Source organism: Lagopus muta, chromosome 9 (assembly GCF_023343835.1).
Source record: "Lagopus muta isolate bLagMut1 chromosome 9, bLagMut1 primary, whole genome shotgun sequence".
Taxonomy (NCBI): domain Eukaryota; kingdom Metazoa; phylum Chordata; class Aves; order Galliformes; family Phasianidae; genus Lagopus; species Lagopus muta.
The window spans coordinates 855,352-875,247 of NC_064441.1; the positions used below are offsets into that span (position 1 = coordinate 855,352).

Genomic DNA, 19,896 nt, shown 5'->3' on the forward strand with positions numbered 1-19,896 from the left:
GAGGATAAAAATCAATACAGTGAAAGTCCACAGCTTCTGAAGTCATAGGAGAAGCATAACAAGGACATTAAGAGTGTATTTAGGCTCAAAATGCCTTCCATGTGAGTTCATCAGAGCATCTGAAATAATTAACAGAAGACTGGAAGAGCCAGCACTGCACTTTCTCAAGGAACAGCTCGCGTTCTGTACAGAGCTGGGGGGAAAGCAAGGAATGTACTGATAGGCTGTAAAACTTTTGAACAGGAATACGTTCCTTTTACAAATAAACTGTACAAATAATCTAGTTACAAAAACAGGTTTGCATTTCTTTTTTCCCCAGACAAAACATTTTTAGAAACTCACTGTTTCTAAAGGTAGGCAACCTGGAAATTATTTTTGAGTTTCATGGAGTTTAATCTGAAAAGCACTGTTCCAAATTCTGAGCCAGCATTAAATGACTTCTTACAAACCAATTTCAGACCGGACAGCATTTTGAAGTAATTTACCCATCTACTCAAGCAGACTGCTACTGGCCCATCTCATCCAGTCTAGCTTAGCTGGAACTCTGCTTGGAAATGACAGCTTCCATGTGAAAAATGATGCCATAACTTTTAATTAAAAGATTAAAACAAATGAAGGAAAAAGCAAAATCAGTTCTTTATTGGGGCACATAAATCACAACTAAAAAGATGAGAAAGTAAATCCAATCCTGAAACTTTCCTGGCTGAATTACATGTTTCTGTTTCTTCAGCAACACGTTATGTGAGAAAGAGAACAGACAAGATCTGGGAATTACGATGTGCTCAGCATGCTGGAAGTCCACTTGCACATGCCGTGCCTGACTGCTCCTCGTAGGCACAGGGGAAGTGCGGAGAATGAGCCATGAGGAAGAGCTGGTGCTGGGGTCAAAGACATCGACGCCAAGAGAAGGGAATCATTTTGTTAATTCTCGAATCTTCTCTGCTGCAGAGTAAAATCGAGGAGGACAGGGCAGCGCTGAGAGCTGAAGAGATTGGCTCAGCAGCACTAGCAGCAGGACTAACTGTGTCCAGGGAGAACATGTCCATCAGCTGTGGTGACACTGTCAGTGAAATCAGCTTAGCACTGAGTCCAGACAGCAGCAGGACACAGTAAGAATTTAACACTGCATAATACACACAGGTATCTGCTCTGTTCCAACTACTGCTTTTGTTCTTCACAAAACCCATTCTTTAATAAAAGAACACAACGAGAGCGCAGCTCATGCACAGCGCTGACACTCTGCAAGTCAGGACTAATTCTGAGGTCTTTAGTCAGACTGAAGGCCTCAAAAGAATTCAGGAGTAAATTAAATTTTCAGCAAGGGCTCAGTAACTTCTACAGCCTTCTGAGAACAGCCTCTGAGCAGCCTTCCCAGAACAAAGCAGCAACAAAGGGCTAGTTTCTACACCAGGCACGTACCCAGAACAGCCATGGAGAACCTGCTGCAGTTATTTCAGGTTTACACCACTGCAAAATGCATCTACGCTCCATCCGATCTGCAGTGCAGCCGTACAGAGTCAGCCTCCAGCAGTACACATGGCAGGACCGGTCCCTTCTTTGGCAGAACAATCTAATGAAGTACAAAAGTAGTGGATGCCAGTAGCTCAAGTCCTACCACTGGAGTCCATGCTGCCCACTGGTTACTCAATCTCAGTGCTAATCTCAGTGCTGAGCTGTGCACTACTGGAGCCTGAGCGAGGTGCAGCTCGCTGCCCATGCACACCTTATTTTCTCAAATTCCACTGAAATCATTATGTCATCGTATACACTGCATACTAAATACATTGCAGATATCAAAATAATACAATGAAACTGGTACTCCACGTCTGTTATTTAATACTTCTACTCAAGTAGCAATTCAAGGCTGCAGAGGTCAAGATCAAGCTGCACTGTCCTGTACAAACACTAAGGTGTTGGGCTGCAGTGCGGGCTTCAAGCTCCATCACTAGAAAAGACTTCATTCTTAGCAATCAGTAATTACAGCAGTATCCCTGTGAATCAGCCACATGCATATCAGCCTTACAAAACAGAATGCACCAACAGATACTGGTGTTAGCATCACAGTGATGGGGCCTGAGCTCTCTTTAATCAATGAAGATTCTGCAAAATGTGAGCATGTAAGAAGTGAGCACACAAAAAATGAACATGCAATAGGTACTACTGCATACACAACTCACAGACAAGAGCCCAAAAGCCCTTTATGCAAATACTTTGATAAAGATTATTTCTGTAGTGCTGGGTGAGAGGTGAGAGATTTGGATGCTGGAATGAAGCCTTCAAAAGCATCGGCCGGTCCAAGCAAGGCGATTCCTCAACATACTGAGAATGTTTATTAGCTGGTCTAAGATCTTAGAGGATGATGGTGTATCTCTAACAAAAGGAAAAGCAAGAAATAACCAAGGCTAGGGTTGTGCCACCTCAATAATGCAGCTCTTCTTGCATTTCTGACTGGAATGTACTGGGCTGTAAAGTAACCAGCTTGGAAAGTTACATCTTAGGAAATATTCCATTTCACCTTTTGTTTTCATGTATGCAAAATTAACCCTCAAGAGATCAGAGGCACATCTGAATCTCTGGCACAAATACGAAAATCAATAGCTTTGAAAAACGAACCACCCCAAAGCTCACCGCAGCACGTGTTTCTGTGCACACAGCCCTTGGAAGCCACCTCACTCTGCAACAACAGCTGCAAAGATCACCATTACCACCCCTGCTGTCCTGTGTTCTGGAAAGAGGAGGCAGGAAATGAGAGGAGAGTGGTCTCATGGGGAGAGGTGAGCCACGGCTGACACGCAGCCAATCCCATGGTAACAGGGTATTTTTATCACTCTTAATGGTCCTACACCTACAAATCATTTGAACGGAATTACTACACAGCTTTAAGCAGGTGAAGTGGCTTTTCTTTTAACATCATTCTTGGAAAGATCTGAATCAGTAATTATCCTTCTAGAAGAGAATAACAAGAATAGGGAAGGTTACAATTTTCATTTGTATGGAATAAATGCTTTACAGCCAGACAAAAACAGCCTGAATAACAGGAGGACTTAACAGGCACTTCCTGTGAGTAGAATGTCAGAGTAGCAAGGATGAAGCAGCTTCAAGGACACATTTTCAAACAATGTAAATACACAGAGATTCTGTCCAAAGACACGTGGAAATTCTCCATTTTGCATGCCATGAAAATGTCTCATCAAGAAAGTGTGCAGAATACTTGAACTTTAGGCTCTCTGCAGATGTATCAAAAATGGTTGACTCAACTCAATAATTGCAATGACAGCAAATAAACTCTAAAACCAGAAACTTTCCACAACAGTAATTAACTGTTGTCATTTTGCTAAGGAAACAGTAGAGTATGAAGGTCAGAAATACTGCATCACCCAATTACTCCAAGTATTTCCCAGCCAGGATTTTAGATTCTGCCATACTTCTCCTTTTCTTGCCTGTGCCTATTGTGGAGAGCAGTAGAATTTTGGGTGCAGCCTAAAACATGTACCTATCATTACAGATACTTTCTGAGCTTACTGATAATGAGCTTGGATTACCTTAAAACAAGTTTGTCAATATAAAAAGAAAAGAAAACTTTTACTGCAATACTGGTACGATTTCTTTTGGCTTCACTTTATGATCAGAGCAGCGACTCCCTGTGGTGTGTGCCAGCTATTAAATACAAGCTGCAATGCAGTCACTCAGACTGTAAATACTGGTCTGTATCAACACTACAGGAACATTTAAGGGTAGTAAGACATTCAAGTGGGAAAACAAGAAACAAAAAACTAGTACTGGTGATAAAATAATCTGAAAGGGTAAAAGCTAGCTTCTCTTCCAAATCAGAGAAAATGGCACTTGTTTGCTCTGGACAACTGGAATTTGCTGAACAAGTTACGACAGAAACAACTGAACTGCACAGAACACATCTACAGCAAAAATGAACGAACGCTTGTCTTCAACTTAAGGACTAGAAGAGAAGACTTTGCCTGCTGGAAGAGCAGTGACCCCTCCTGCCTGTTTAATCAAAGCAAATGCGTCAGCATTATGTGCATGCGTAAAGGATTGACATCAGTGGGAAACTCACAGTTCCCCTGACAGCAGCTGCCTTAAGATCTGCACTCTGTGAGGATACTGCTGCACAGCCACGAAACCACCCAGGAAAAACTGAGCCACAAACATCAAATTTTCCTTTACATGCTAATAGCAATTAAAAAAAAGACGTTTCAGTTATTTACTGTCCACTGAGGAATGAAAAAAATACAAAATGCCTTTATAAAAGTGTGTTTTAAAAACCCCAAAATAAACTTATGATCTTTACCTGACAGATAAAAAGCACTGAGCACCGTAATTGTAATGGACAGCTTTTCCTTTGCTGTTTGCAAGTTTTGTGACAGCAAACTGCAGCCTCTCCCTAAATCTACACAGACACATTAAGCATAACAGGGAAGGGGACATTTTTACTTCTGCTTAAGTTTGTCCCCACTGTTCCTTTTTTTTTTCAATAACAGCTCACTAAGATACTCCTGAATTCCAGCGCTTCCAACTACTTGCAATACAATTCCTTTCAACAGCAAAATATCAATATCTCAGGAAAACATGTCTCTGAAGAGGAGCCCAGCACATTTATGCTTTTTATTTTACCAAAAGGAAAGGAGGTATCGGGACTCCTAAACTGGGATGTTTCTTTCGAGGTGCCCCCAAACATTCCTGTTTAGTCATGCAGTAACACCATTCAGAAAAGCACAACTCAAGAGTTGGCCAAGATTTTCTAATACTTGCCTTTGCAAAGCACTGGTTATTGGCTGGCATTGGCCACTATGACCACTGAACAGCACCAAGAATTTCTTCCAATGAAATTCATTTGCTCACCATTTTTTTGTTTGTGTAAGTTTTTTTTTGTTTGCTTGTTTGTGGGGGGAGGCTGGAAAGGGGGGAAGCAAACCATAAAATACTACAACAAATACTACTACTGGCTTGGCTTTACAGTGCTGGGACAAAATCAGTGCATGTGCTTTTTGATTCTGCTATGAGGACTGCCTGCACCGCCACCATCCTGCCAGCGGGGGGCCGTCCTGAAAGCTCCTGCAGTGACCCTGCTGTATGAGAGGAGCCGCAGAGCACAGCAGACCTCAAATGCAACAGTGAAACGTGGTGTGAAACTGAAGGTGAAACGCTGAGAGCTCCCCTCGGTCCCGCATGTATCCGCACACAGCCATGACAACTGAGCTCACACCCTAAGCCCCCCTCACTGCTCTCAGCAGATGGAGCACAGTGTGACTGCGCCTGGGAGCGCACTGCCCAGAAAGAGCACACAGTGCTGGGCAGCTGAGGCTCTGCAGCACGAGGACAGGTCAGTGCAAACAATCTCAGCTCTCTCTCAGGAAGCCGCTCTTCATATTTTTTGCAGATGCTACAAAGAGAACCAAGCTTAGCAGCCTCCATCTGCCACTTAGTTTTCACCAGGTAAGAGTTAGTGAGTTCATCAGAAGTTCATCAGCGAGTTCTAAACAGAATTGCTCCAAGCATTATGGAAAAATTCAGCCATTCACACCCAAAAGTCATCTTCCAAACACAGGCAATTGTTGTTCTCACTGAGGAAAACATGGCTACAAAGACTTAAGCCGGATTTAAGGCTGCAGGACTATAAGCTCCTACCTGAAAAAACACACCATGTGAGTCTGTTAGCAGGATGGCATTCTTTCTTTGCAGGTTGAATCAAACAGCTGTGGAATTGGCATTACTTTTGTGACAGTAAGACAAAAGGTAGAATTTCCTACATCAGCTGAGTGTTAACAGCTGCTCCCCAACAGAAGTTTCATTGGTCATATTTACGCCACTGTTTCTTCATTCTGGAATGAAACAATAAAATCAGCATTAACAGACAATGCACGAAAAGACACAGCAGTTCCAAAATCAATACAGGCCGATGAGTAATGCAGCCATAGATCACCTGGCAGGCATTGAGATTCATATCTCATCCATACTAATTGAATTTCCACTAATAAATTGAAAAGAGAAATAAAGCATCATCAATATATCAGAACACAATATAATAAACTAAGAGCATTACATTCTGTGTGATCAGGCTTTGGCCTTTCTGCATCTGGTCAGACCTTACAAGTAAGAGGATGGACATTCACTGCCCACTTCTTGCAGGGCAAAATCCCTGCTTTCCTGACAGTCACATCACCTTCATGCAGACTATGTGGGGATATGTCAGTGTCCTTTCTTTTTCTGGTAAAATCAAGCCACAATCTGCTGCAATTTAGGAAGGGCCATCAGGCATTATGTAAAACTTCTGCTATTATTTCTGCTACACATCTAACCTTCTTCCTTGCTGACTTGTTTGGTATTGGTTTGAGGACAAAGTTCAGTAATACTACAGAACATGTGGCATCATGAATGGTGTGAGTGAGCTGAGGGGAAAAGCAAAGCCACATCTACATGAAAGGCATGAGAACTTGGACACAAGTGGTTTCAAAGCATCGAGTAACTAATTTAAATACCATTACCACAGCAAAAGATATTCAAGAGTATCTATTCTATCTAGTCTTCTATTTTCTCCCACTCAGCACTTCACAGCGCAGATCAGTTCTGTGGGTCCCTGGAGGGAATCCTCAGCTCGATGGAATGGTCTGGTTTGAAAACCAAAAACGCTATGAACTGAGAACACAAGCTCTCCTGCTCTGTTATGTCAAAAGCTGTGCACAAGACACAAGGTGTGAGCTCAGGTGGCACACTGCCTACACACAAGTGACAAGTACAAGACACTGCCTCATATTCCTGACCTGGATATACATCTATGTGTACAACTATTAATCCAGCAGATCTCTTATAGGAAGCTAAGTGCAAGCTTCTCACCAGCATCACTGCAACGTTACTTAGCTCAGTCTTCAACCCATGTGTTCAAGTAACAAAAATAAACTACAAAACCCTATTGGCAGAATTTTGTATCCTCTGAATACAGCATTAGAAGTTGTGGGCCATCTGAAGGAAGAGACATGAATGCAAGCCCTCGAGTTTAACTGCAACAACATGCAGTGTGTGTTCAACAGTACAGCTGCAAAGAGGCAAGCAAGCAGTGTCCCCCAGTGTTCAGAGTGCAAAACCATGGAACAGATCAGCCATAGCAGCACAAGCAGCAGTCTCAAACAAATACACCACTCACTGTACTGTAATTCATCTGCACTGACTCCAGGTGGAAAACATGGCTCAGGGTGACAAGGACAATAAATGGCCTTCTAGTGCCACTGGGAATGCAGACAGCAAGTGCTGTGTGCACATACCAGCACTGCTCCCGAGGAAAACAGGCACGGTCAGAACGGACCACAGGTGACTAAAGCCAGATTCTCTGTAAAGAACCCTTTATAAAAGGAAATCACGATGAAAAGCAAATTTATTGCAGGCTCACGTCACTGAATCATAAGCACCAAATACATTTTCCCATCTCTGACAACTCACACCTTTGTGCTGAATTTCACACACGCACACAGCAAGAAGCATGGAAGTGTCCGCTACTGAAGACAGTATCTATCACTCATCTCCAAGTCATGGCATTACACAGCTCTCTCTTCTGCAGGCCTGCTGCTCTTGTACATTCACAACAGTGGCTGAGGTAGGAGAAGAACACTGGGCCATTTCTGATGTCTTTCCTAGTTTGGTAGCTGGTCAGCATCAGGTCATGCAGTTTGTCCTTTATTCACTGCCAGGAGTACTGCCACAGAGACTCATTTTCCAACCTGCTTTTCTGTTTTTCCATCTCCCTTTGTTACCTGCACATTCACACTGCCAAAATAACCCTTCCTCTCAGTTCTGACTTTACTGACCTCAGCAGAAAGCTGGGCAGCAGAGATGCACTGGAAAACCGCAGGAACATAGAAGATGAACGGAGTCGACCCACAGAACAGAAGGATGCTGCTCAGTCACCCTGTGATAAAAGCACCAGGCTGTGCTCTTTGTCACCCTTTGGCAGAGGCAACAGAAATCTCACCAGTGCTCTCATAGAATCAGTGAGGACAGCAGAGTTTGCATCAGTTTTCACGACAGAACAGTAACACTGGATAGCACAGTCCTGCCACAGAAAGGCAAGGGCTCCAAGCACTTCTTCACTAGAGACAACTTGTTCCTAACTGAAACCCTCCAGTCACAGCTGGGGGCCAAAGCCAGTAACCAGCTTGGAGAACAATCATTACCAAAGTATTCCTAATTGGGGCACATTAAATTTCCAAGTGCATTTTTCCAACTGACCAATCACCTGACATCCTGATCGCAGTCTCATCTCTCCAGTTAAAAATATCCCTTCACATGACACTGCTTGGATAAAGAGAACAACTGACTGAAGTCATGTGAACCTGAGACAGAGCACACAAGCACTCACCATGAAATCACACCATCATTTACATATCTGTGCATTTGAAAAAGAAAAAGTTGAATATTTAATGTAAAGTGAATAGAAAAAAACCTGTATCAAAAACTGGAAGAGCCACACATGAGCTTCTGTATTCCTTACAAGTGCTTGAAACACTCAGGGTTAAAATTTACTGTGTAAATTACTTTTTAAACCTCAAAGATGTTTCTTAAAAACGCCCCTTAAACATCAACATTCGAGGCCTTTTAAGAATAATTACATTTTCTGCATAAGGTCAAAAAGATCCTAAAAAAAGATCCACGTACTGTCCCATGACTGCTGTTGTTAATCACAGCCATGCTCTTCACCTGCTCGAAGTTATGCTTGCTACAAAATCAGGCTGCTTTGCTGGATCCAAGCACAGCACCCAGCACCTTCCAGCACACAGTCCTCGAAGGTCCTGCAGTTCTCAGAGTACAGGCTGGGCTCTGCGCTCCATGGGCAAAGAGAAATGGGAATTACAGGCACTTTTCTCCTCAGCAACAAACCAAGGGAGCAAACTAGTGAAACTGGGGACTTCTGCAGTACGAAGGATTAAAAGTAGGAGATCACAAAAACAACAGAAAACACGAAGTACAAAAAGCACTGAAGACCTCTGTGCTAACATTAATACACCTAAAGCTCCATTCTAAGCTATTCTTACAATTCCATAAGCACTGTAGTACTGATCAACCACAAAGAGTGTGAGCTCTTCAGTTCAGCAAGCTGTGTAAGCCAGGTTGTGAAAGCCACCTACACAAGTTAGTGTATCTCTGAATGAGCTATAAGCACCTCTGCACAATCAACAGCATAATGTGCAAGTTACTGTTATTTAATTGCATTTGCATCAGATGGATGGAAATTATGGCAGTTCCTCATCACTAGAGGGAGCTACTTTCACATATTAATTCAATACTACTCACATGCAAACCCTGAAACAAAAAATGGGATCATGTTTGCATAAACTGCAGTCACAATGTCTGCTTCATAGGGTCCATCCCAGCTGGGTTAACTCGCAGGTCCAACACAAAATTTACTTTCACTGATTTTGAAAAGAGTTTAGGAATGCAAAAACAGGTTCTTTTTTGTCCCCAATGTCTTTTCTGCTAGTTTAGTTTAGCAGTGAGCAACACAACATGGTTGTCTGCCCTCACCTGCTATGCAGAGATTCTTCTAACACTTGCTATGCTCAGATAGCACAGGGAGCAGTATATGACACACTCACACACAAAGAAACTGGCTAGTCATCCATAGTTAACTACATTAAACTGCATCTTCCTAATTATTCTCATTTTCTAAAGCTTACACTGCTGTGTCACATCTTCCCTTCTCACACACACAAAACATGCTTAAATCCACATCCCCCCCATCTTTGTTACAGCAGGAAGTCCAGGAAGCTGAGGGTGAACCATTTTTTTCCACAGGCAGCAATGAAACGTCTCCATCACAGCACACCACAACAAACAAAACAAATACACACTTTAACTGCAGCAAGACTGTCAGCTCCTGCTTTATTAATGATGTTTTAAAAGGGTGTAGTTTTCCTGCCCAGCAAGATGCTACCGTGACCTCCAAACATAATTGAGATGCATTGCAAAAGCCAGAACAACAACACTCATTTCGCCACCTGCAGCCCAAGGCCTGGCTCCAGCTGTGGCTGTCCCTGAGCTCAGTCTGTCACTGCTGTCTGGGGCTCACTCACAGTGTGCACACAGTATCTGCTCTGACATGCTGACGACACCCAGAAAATCACCAAACTCTCAGTCCTGTACTTCAATTTCCAAAGCACAAAACCAAATCTTAAACAAGGTTGGTATGTGGTAACTGACCCAGCTCCTCTAAGCCTCTTCACACAAAGCTGGGTTGCAGCAAAACCATTCAATATGGAGTGGGAAGATTAGGGATCGCTTCTAAGGCTTTTTTTAGGTGCTGAGGAACCCTAACAGCAGCCACGGCTTCACCTCACTGTAACAAGGACAAGTAACCAAAAGACGCAATGCCTATGTTCTTCCTTCCAGTAACTTCAGTTGAAATACTCAACTTGTTTTCTACACGCACAAATAAGCAAATAATTAATTTGGATTCCAGCTCATCGAAGGAAATGAAAAGAAAGGCTGGATTACCCAACCTCTCTCTTCGAAGAGGTTATATTGCTTCGCATAAGCTTACTGTGACATACTTCCCTACATTACGAGTACCTTGTGTCAAGAAACATGCTTTCTTTTGCCTTATTTACAAATCAGACCAGCAGACTAGCCCTGTCCACGGCTGCACAGCATGGTGCTGTGTTGCTCTGCTGGGAACCTAGCTCATGTTTGCATCACAACACGTAAGCCTGGAAGAGTAGGGAGATTTGTTGTGGTGCTTGGCCCCTCTGCGCTAAGATCAGTGAAACACTGTGTCGCCCTAATTCTACCAATGGTGCAAAAACTTCAGGGATCTGAGGAGTTAAAATACTTTTCCTCAGTCCTGATACTGCTATCAAGTTGGCTTGGGAGGGTTTGGAGGGCTGTGAGAGGACAATCTGGCTGAAAGCATTTTCTTTTGTGGTGTGGCATTCACACTGCTCACCGCACAGACAGAGCAGAACAAAACCACTATGTGAAGACAATCCCTCAAAAATCATCTCTGCCAAATCAGAGATGTCTGTATTGTGCAAGTTCTGAAGGCATTTGGAGTTGTTTAGCAATACAAAAAGCTGTTTGTTTTAATGCGCTCCCTTCTGCTTCGTGAGAATGTCAAAGATCTCCCCAAAGGCTCCAGCAAGAGAAAGCAGCTTCTCACTGCCTCTGGAGCTCTGCTAGAGATTGGAGATGCCTCAAAGCAGGTCTCAGAGTCACACCCAGGCCATCTTCTTGTGCCCCCTGCTCCAAGGTACAGCTGACAGAATTTCTAGGACTGCCTCCTCCTGGGATCTCAGGTGAGACAGTGATCTGTGGCAAATCAAGCATACACGAGGACTGAACCAAAGGCTGTGAAGTATCAGAAATTTGTTCAAAACATTTCCTGTATGTTTTTTGTTTCCCTGTGTTTTCATTCTTTTGGATGAGAAAATAGGAGAAGTAATTTTCTGGACCTTTCCTTAGCAACATACTGATCCTTGATTGATGGAGTCTCTTCTACTCATGGTATGACATCTGCTATTCACTGGTATCTTCCCCTCTTTTTTTAAGAAGTTGTCCATGCTACAGGTGTAAACATTGAGCCTGAGCTGAACTTCTCATGAGAATGGCAAGTACGGGGAATGAGAGCTGTTACACACACCTACACCTGGTTGTGGATTATAAAGGCACCCCTCTGGGGAGCAGAATGAACTCAAACTCACCAGGTTCATTGCAGGAAGGAACAGGACTCACAATCCTTGCTCTTATAACCTTCAGTTTTTTCATGTTGGAGTTGTTGGAGGCAGCAAACAACAAGTGTTATGCATAAAATCGTAACAGCAAAGAAACGCTGCCTAAAAATGGATGGTTTTTGGCTTGCCTGCCCTCAAGTTTTTGCTCTATGATGGAGTCAGGTCTGAGACTTAGATCTACCAACTTGACTGCTATCAAAATATTTAACAGCTGTTTGCCTGAAGTCATTGCCCTTTCCTCAGCAGAAGAGGACGTGCTGTCACATTAACATTCTTCCTAACCAAACTATCAGTTGCAAACTGCAAAGTTAAGACATGATTGAATGTAAACATTAAGGGTAGCTGGAAAATTTTGCCTCTCAACATCACCTTGAACAGAGCAGAGCTTTTCACAACTCTTCCCTGACTGCACAGTAACTGCTGATAGTCACCTCACCTCCATATGCTCACTGCTGAACACCAGCTGCAGTTCATGCTGGCCATCACACTCCTGCCTGCTGAGCAGCCTCTGTGCTTGAGGAGACCGCAGAACGCCATCACTGCGAGGACTTTTCCTCACAACAGTAAATAGAATTAAACACTTTTTCTTTCAGAAGAAATCTGGATATTCCTGCACTCTGTTTGTCATGATGGCCACTGTTAGGTCCTACATTCCATAATAATGGATACTTCCTTAGGATGTCAGAAAGAAATTAGCACAAACAGCAACAAAGAAACAACGGGCTGAATGAGGAGGACAAAACACTCGTCCATTTAAAACATCCCGACCTCTAGAAAGATGAGATATTTACCACTGCAATTCAGTCAGCATTTTTCTTGTCTAATATCAACTTCATGAGCTTACACAGGCTTTCTTAGTGATCCTGTGTGTTTGTTGTGTTTAAAGAGGAATCTTAGAGTCTCTCATCTACATTTAGGCTTTTTTTTTTTACACTCTGTTATGGAAATCAGTAATTGTTTCAAATAAAACGTTTGGAAATCTCCGCATGTGCTTTAACTTGGCCATAAAAGAACTGCTTAACCACTGACAAGGAGGAGTTCAGCCTTGAAGAGACTGAAAAGGGTGATAAAACACTGAAGATTCTGCATGCCTGGTTTCAGATGACACACTAAGCTAGATTACTAAATTAAGTCTAATTCAAATACCAAGTACACAAAATGCTCTAAGAGAAACAAGGCTATTATGTATGAAAAATATCAGCTATAACATCCCCACAGATTCTAAGTTAATACTTCCTCCCTTGTCTGCAGTGATTAATGCATGCTCCATAATGGTCTTTGAAGACCATCAGTAGTCCACAGGCATTTCTGGGAGGTCTGCAGTGTTTCTTTCAAAGTACTTGTTGGGTTTTCTATAAAAAAGGCAATCTCTAAGAGCTTTCAAGAGTTTTCTCATAATTTAAGCTCTCCCTGCTCACTTGCCCCAAATCCTTTCCCTTATTTGTTTCTCAGTCAGGATTTTATTATACCATAATTTGCAGTTGCAGGAAAGGTAGCACTGCACAGAATAGCATCACTACATACAGATGGGAGCAGCTGGAGCTGAAAGCAACAACGGGAGGACTCAGTGTCAACAAGCATAAAGTCCTGAAAGAAGAAATAAATAGCACAGACTGAATGTGTGGGAGATGATGCTGCACATCCAGAATTTCATGCAGGAGCCAGCTTATTTTACTACTTCCCTTTAATCCACTGCAACTTATTGCTGTACTGCCACGAAACGAGGTGAAACGACAAAAAGCAGGGAAGTGACACATGGAAAAAATACATATACAAAATCCACTCCCATTGTTGTCAGAGTAAGCAGAACTGTGGTGCAAAGGCTGCAGACAGCTCACGACCAGCATGGCCACGCTCTGTATCGCATCTACCTTAGAGAGGCAGTCCTGCAAAAACCAGCTCTAAGTGCATTTCTAGTGCACATGGAGACCAATACAGACATGAGGTGGACGTGTCCAGAAGAACAGCTGCTCTCTACCTCTCCCTTCATCTCACAACGTATAATAAATATATCGCTGCTCTTTCCTCACTGCATACTTGGGGTCTCTTCAGGAGCCAACACGTTCACCTCTGCCAAATGCAGCGAAAAGCAAAAGTGAAAGGAATTTCAAAAGCTGCTAAACTGAATTAAGTTATTGTGAAAGTTACACAAAGTAAGTTTTGTAAGAACTACTTTTATCTGTAACACTGATTCAAATAGTGACACTCTTGTATATTCTCCAGCATTTCACCCACACAAAGGTCCACGCTGCTGCCTCAAAAGAAGAAAAAAAATCAAACCTTGTCAAAATGGTAATGAAAAACCTCTCCTTATTCCCTCCAACAGTCCCAGTTCCTACTGGGCTGCACAAACATATCCTTAAATTGTCCACAATCTTTCAGAGATGAATGGAGGTAAAACTGGCAGAGAGAAAGAGCAAACAGGATTACAAACACTGACAGATTTCTTTATTTATATAGTGATCTAAAATGGCACTTAATGTCCAAGTGTATGTGAGAGAATATGAAGTCAGCAGGAGCCAGCACATGGGAGTGAGGAGTGGAAAAAAGGTGAACACCGACATGGAGCACTGCTGAGAGACTGCCAGAGGAGGGGAAAGACGATTGGTGGCTGCAATGGAAATAAGTGAAGAGACAAAATGCACCATGCCACCAACCGTGTCAAGTTCGACATCTCTTGTCATGATCTGGCTGCACTGATGACAACACTTTCACAGGGATTCAGCTGGATCTCTGATTCCTCACTGCTGCTACCTCCCTAGTGGGTCTTCCAGAACTAAATCCTAACACTGCTAAGTGACAAGAGAGGAAGCAGAGATGGTTGTTGCACGTGGATGACAAGATGCCCAGCCAGACCGACACCAGCACTGCCAATGGGGGCTTTCTGATGTTCTAGCTGGATGGTTTCCTTCACTTCCTCACATTAACTCCCACTGCCCATAGTTACTCACAGGAGACTCCAACAACCACCTGGCATAATTTTCTCTTTTCCATAGACATTTTCTGTACTTACTGAAAGTAAGTTCCATTCTCTTTTTGATGTCTTCCAAGCCAGATTTTTACATTCTTTCATCTGAGCTTCAGCCCACAGCGTGTGAGAGAAGTGCCATAAGCTCAGTGAGCAGGATTCCCTGAAATACCATCACACTGTTTCCCGGTGTCTCAAGAGTGACATGGGTTTGTCCAACATGGTTTGAACACATCCATAACAGCAGTGCACCAACACGTTGTATCTTGAGTCATTTTTATGACAGGGTATCACTCATTTGTTTCCCAAATTCTGTGGGAGTTTGACTGAATCAGAAGTGAGTAAAGAATGAACAGAAACTTCAGGGCCTGGCTAATGGAAACTCTGGAGACTTGAAATGCAGAAGTGGTGTCTCTGAGTTCACTTCCTGAGTTCCAAACAGCATAACCTTCAGTATGTTCTGTGCAAGTTCCTATGACTGATTCACTCAAGGTCTAACTCATCTTCCAGTAACCAAGTACAAAAACTGTATGGCCTGCAGCTTACACAAGGAGCATTCCCCTGTCTTTAAAACAGTAATATCAGCTCTGTAGATACAGCATCTCCAAATTCAGTGTGAACTGCAAAACCATCTGAGAACTATAACGTTCTGCCCAGATCACAGCTTTCTCTGCACTCACCATACCAAGCTCTAAAATGTATCCACTTATGTTTGAATGAGTTGGAATCACATGAATACCCTCCATTACATTTCTCTTCATCTCCTATCTGATAGTTCTGGAAGATCTGTTTGAAAACAGCACCTCTATCTGCACATTACAAGAAATAGATTCATTTCCTGAACTCTGTCTTTCAAGACCATATGCAACACCAGCTTGTCTGAGGAAAATGTCTTCAGGTTCCAGACAGCTTTCTTAGCCAGGAATTTCTTCTGACAGCCACTGCCCTGTAAACCTACAGGTAGACCAATTAGTGTGCTGTAACCTTACATACACAACTTCCATGTGCAACAACATTCCTGATTATCTGTAATTCTACATTACAGCTCTTCCATTACTGGGTAGGAAAACTTCCAGGCGTAATTAATTCCCATTTGATAGGAACACACAGGTTTAGTAGGTGGGTAAACTGCATCTCAAAACGATGCTGAGGTCAAAACAGCAGCATGCAAACTGAATGCAATACTCCTAAAGCACTGCATCTATTCCTTATTAATGTCCATTGCCATTATCTAATGGGAAAATTTCTAAGAGGGAATAATTTGGGACAGCTGGATATGCATTTCCGTACAGGTGATAGGGAAGACAAGAAACCTCTTTGGCCTTGATCCACTTGTGAACTATTCAGCTACCTAAGGTTATTTTCCAATAGAGAATAGGAGCAGTGCTTGTCAACATCACTACGTTTTGAACTGACGATTTACAAAGGAAGGAAAAACATCAGTGAAAACTGTTTTCTGCTCTCTCACAGTTCGATCAGCTTCCAACAGGCGCAGACACGAGTCCAGCTAACCTTACCCACAGCTGAGATACACCAGCAGGTATTGTATCTTGCAGGGTTTACTGGTGGAAATTCAGCCAAGTACACCAAGGTCTATCCCACCTACAAATACATGCAAACTTACACTCTAACATGCTCTTCTAAGTCCCTTTCAGACAGTGACTTAAAAGGAAATCCTCTGGCTTACTGTTACACAGACAAGGTCAGAGTTACACCACGTACTTCTTTCTGCACCTGGCAGCCTCGCAGGAATGAGTGCCAAAAAACGAGTGCAGACAGCTCTAGCAGCAGCCATCCACACTGTGAATGTCTCTGCACAGGGGTCCAAGTTGGAAGGCATCTCAAGCTGCAATCTGACCCATTTACGTGTGGTCCAAGTGAGTACAGTCTTTGATTAAATATTCTACGCTGCTGCAAACTGCTTCTACTGCAAACAGACGTTTCTTCAAGAACGCGCACATATGTGGGAGCTGGAGTGTAGGAGAACGTACATGGATTTGAAAACAGGATGACTTGACTTTATTTTTAATTACAGCTCATCACTACTTGCCTGAAATCACTGCCCTTTTAACAGCTGTTTTAAGACCCAGATGAAAGATAGCTGGCAATTTCAAGGCAGCCAATGTTGACAAAGCTAAATGCCAATGTTACAGGCATGATCCTAGCTGACAGATTCAGTGGATGCTCAAGAATTTTGTGTGTGGAAGTAAAGGCCACTCCATTTTTCTAAAAAAGGGAAATTGAGCCGATTTTGATATTAGCCTGTTTAAACAAAGTGTGAATAACAGCTAAAAAAAGACCTAAGGTCCGTGAACACAGATTGCACAGTATCACAGTTCAAACAGAGGCACAACGACTGAATTATGAAGTACTCACCAAAGATGTTCACTTTGTAAGCAGAATTTTAGTCTCCTATGCTGCAAAATCAGTCTTTCTCTAGCACCAAATTCACTCCACTGCTTGCTAAAAGGAAAAAAGAAAAAACAAGTATAACTTTTGGGAATAATAAATTTTGCAGTGAGCTCTGCTAATGTGAGCTCTTCTCCATCAACTCTTCTTTTAAATGTTTCTAATAATGGGTACATGTTCACATCTGCTAAGCTACAGAGGTAATTTGCGCCCACTTAGAACTCCATTTGATGAGGTATAAAAATAGCTTGGTAACAGGAAATCTGGCCCATTCCCTAAAATGGTGTTTGGAAATGTAACTAAATAATGATTCCAGTTGCATCAATAACATGAAAATCAGGCAGAAATGTGTCTTCAACACTCTATGACAATCTCTTTATTTACTAGAAATACGAACACAGTTCCTGAAAAGTTTTCTCACTCTTTCCTGCTGCACCTTCTTTCCTCTGGGAAGAAGGAATGGGATGCAATGATTCTGGAAGAAAGCAGAATCTTGCTGCGACTGTTCCAAGGCATCTCATGCCCTGAGCTCATCGAGCTGTCACTGCAATTACATGCTCAGTGACACAATCTGCATCTCCACTGCCATTATTTCACCAGCACGTCAGTACTGATTCTGTTATTTTTCTTCTATGGTTAATCTTGCAGTACTCTGGCATACAAATATAGAATATAATGAATAAAATAATACAGAGTTCAAAAGAAAGGGAATTGAATTATAGTCTTCAGTACAAATGGGTCATTTGTGTATGTCAATCCTAATTGGGTTACTGGATTAAAGAAAGAGTACAGATGCCTTTCACTTCTGTATTACTTCATAATGTTCCAGAATTTTGATTTCTGGAACCATCTAGATCCTATTTGGGGAAAAAGGATGTTACCAATAATACAGTCATCTTACCAAGTTTTACCAGCCACGGTTATTTTCACTACAAACTGGTGGATATCTTGCCCATAAGTGTACACACACAAAACTCGGTGATACAGACACTTCATTTAGAAGAGGAGGCAGAAGTCAGTGCAAGGCTCAGCACAATCTGCTGCAGGAAGCTCTTCACCTTCACTTTCAGAATAGCAGCTCTGTGAACTTTCAGATGTTTCCATGCAATGTCCAACTTCACAGCAACATGGCAGCCCACCAGGTTTCTGTATTTAAGATTCCTTCTCTTTTAATACTTCTTCTAAATTATTAATAAACAACCACAGAATTAGAGCTGTATGTCTCCCCTGTGCTGTGTGGTAGCAATTCAACATCTGCATCTTTTTACATCAAGTCTTTCCTACAGAAAACTAGAAAGCATTTGTACTGTATTAAAACCAAATGAATTTATTTTTCATTCCTTACTTTTCATTCCTCCTGCAAAGATTTTGCAGAATGCTATGCAGAGAAACAGCACTGCGAAAAGGGAACCAGCAATGTCTGCTTAAGGCTATCAGTAAGAGCACTGTGACATTTGGCATGTAAGTGCTTATTTGATTTATGATGCAGATGTTACAAAAATATTCATTTTCATTAAAATGTTAGAAATGAAGATAATCTAACTTTCCATAAAGCAACAACCAAAGGACAATACAGCTGCTCCCCAGGGATTCCTCCGCATCCCTTCTGCAGTGCTGTAGAACAATACAAGAACAGTCGGGCAGCAGGAATGTTGCTCCCTGTAAACCTCTCTCCAAAAGTTCCACGGCTGCAAAGCTTAAGACACAGCCACATTAAAGGTATTTTTCAGCACTGAAAAATCTCTGCACTATCCATACTTATCTTAAATTCATGTCTTTCCTCTACAGAACAACAAACAGCCTGGTTGGTCCTCTTCTCTAAAGAAGGTGGCTTTTCCTAGTTAAAGAAGCAAGATTAGGAGGACATTGTTTGGCTAAAGAACCTTTGTTTAGTTTCATGTCACTCCTGCTCTCATCATTCTCAGCTGGACTTTCCAAACTTCCTGTTCTCACCTTCCTCGCTGTTGCCCTTCTCTTTGCAAACACAAGAGTCCAGGCACAAAAAGACCAGCCAAGCAGCAGGGCTCAGGGAGGGACTGAGGACAGCTCTGCCTTGCGGAAATGATGGAAAACGTGGCAGCAAAGTGGGCAGGATTCTAAGCACAGTACTGCAATGCTTGTATCTGAGAGGAAGCATTTACACTTGTGCCATGATCAAGGAATACAGCTGGAGTCACCAAAGGAAAAGACAGGTGATGTGGTGAGTAAGAAGAGAAGATGGCTGCAGACTGTCTGAATAGAAACACCTGTGTGAAAAAACTGAAGGGTTTGAAGCCAAATCATCTGAACCATGGTTGGAGCTGCTGTGGTCCAGACAGTTGCTACAGCACAAATTTCTTAGAGCTTGGTTTGATCCCTGAGTGAGTCCATCAGATCCAACAGTTAGTGTCAGTACCACAGTCCTACCCTAACTTCCCATAAAATGAGTAGATACCAGAGACATCAGGCAGCCTCAGGTTCCTTTAAGGAAGGGCACAAAACTGAACCTTTCCTCTACCTGTGACAATTCTTTCAGTAAGAATATGATACTCCACTAAGCAGGTGTGCACACAGGGAAACAACACTCATGTAAGCTGCTATTGAATTGGGATTCTACTTACATCTTTTACCATGCTTTGAAATTTTCTTTTTTGCTCTCCTCAACAGTCACTTCTTCCAGGCATGGCAATACTTCTTCACATCTCTCTGTAAGAACTCCTCTTTTCAGGACACATCTATAAAACAGTTCACAAATAACTGCAAAACTACTGAGTACTGTAGTTCAGGAATCACCTTCCTCTCTCTGCCATC

General features: G+C 42.4%; 1 protein-coding gene across 6 annotated transcripts in view; it reads right to left on the minus strand.

Annotated features, from left to right (window-relative positions):
• GPR149 (G protein-coupled receptor 149) overlaps positions 1-19,896 on the minus strand; it is a 125,186-nt gene that overhangs the window by 41,124 nt on the left and 64,166 nt on the right. For 4 of the 6 annotated variants that reach the window (XM_048955333.1, XM_048955337.1, XM_048955334.1 and 1 more), the window contains exons 2-4: positions 19,707-19,820; positions 17,074-17,160; positions 5,644-5,837 (exon numbers count right to left, since the gene is read on the minus strand). The exons of 1 other annotated variant lie outside the window; for it this stretch is intronic. The gene's annotated coding sequence lies outside the window, so the exon portion shown is untranslated. Of the gene's footprint in view, positions 1-5,643; positions 5,838-17,073; positions 17,161-18,007; positions 18,288-19,706; positions 19,821-19,896 lie in introns of all 6 variants that reach the window. One more of the 6 variants, XM_048955335.1, reaches the window with a different exon arrangement.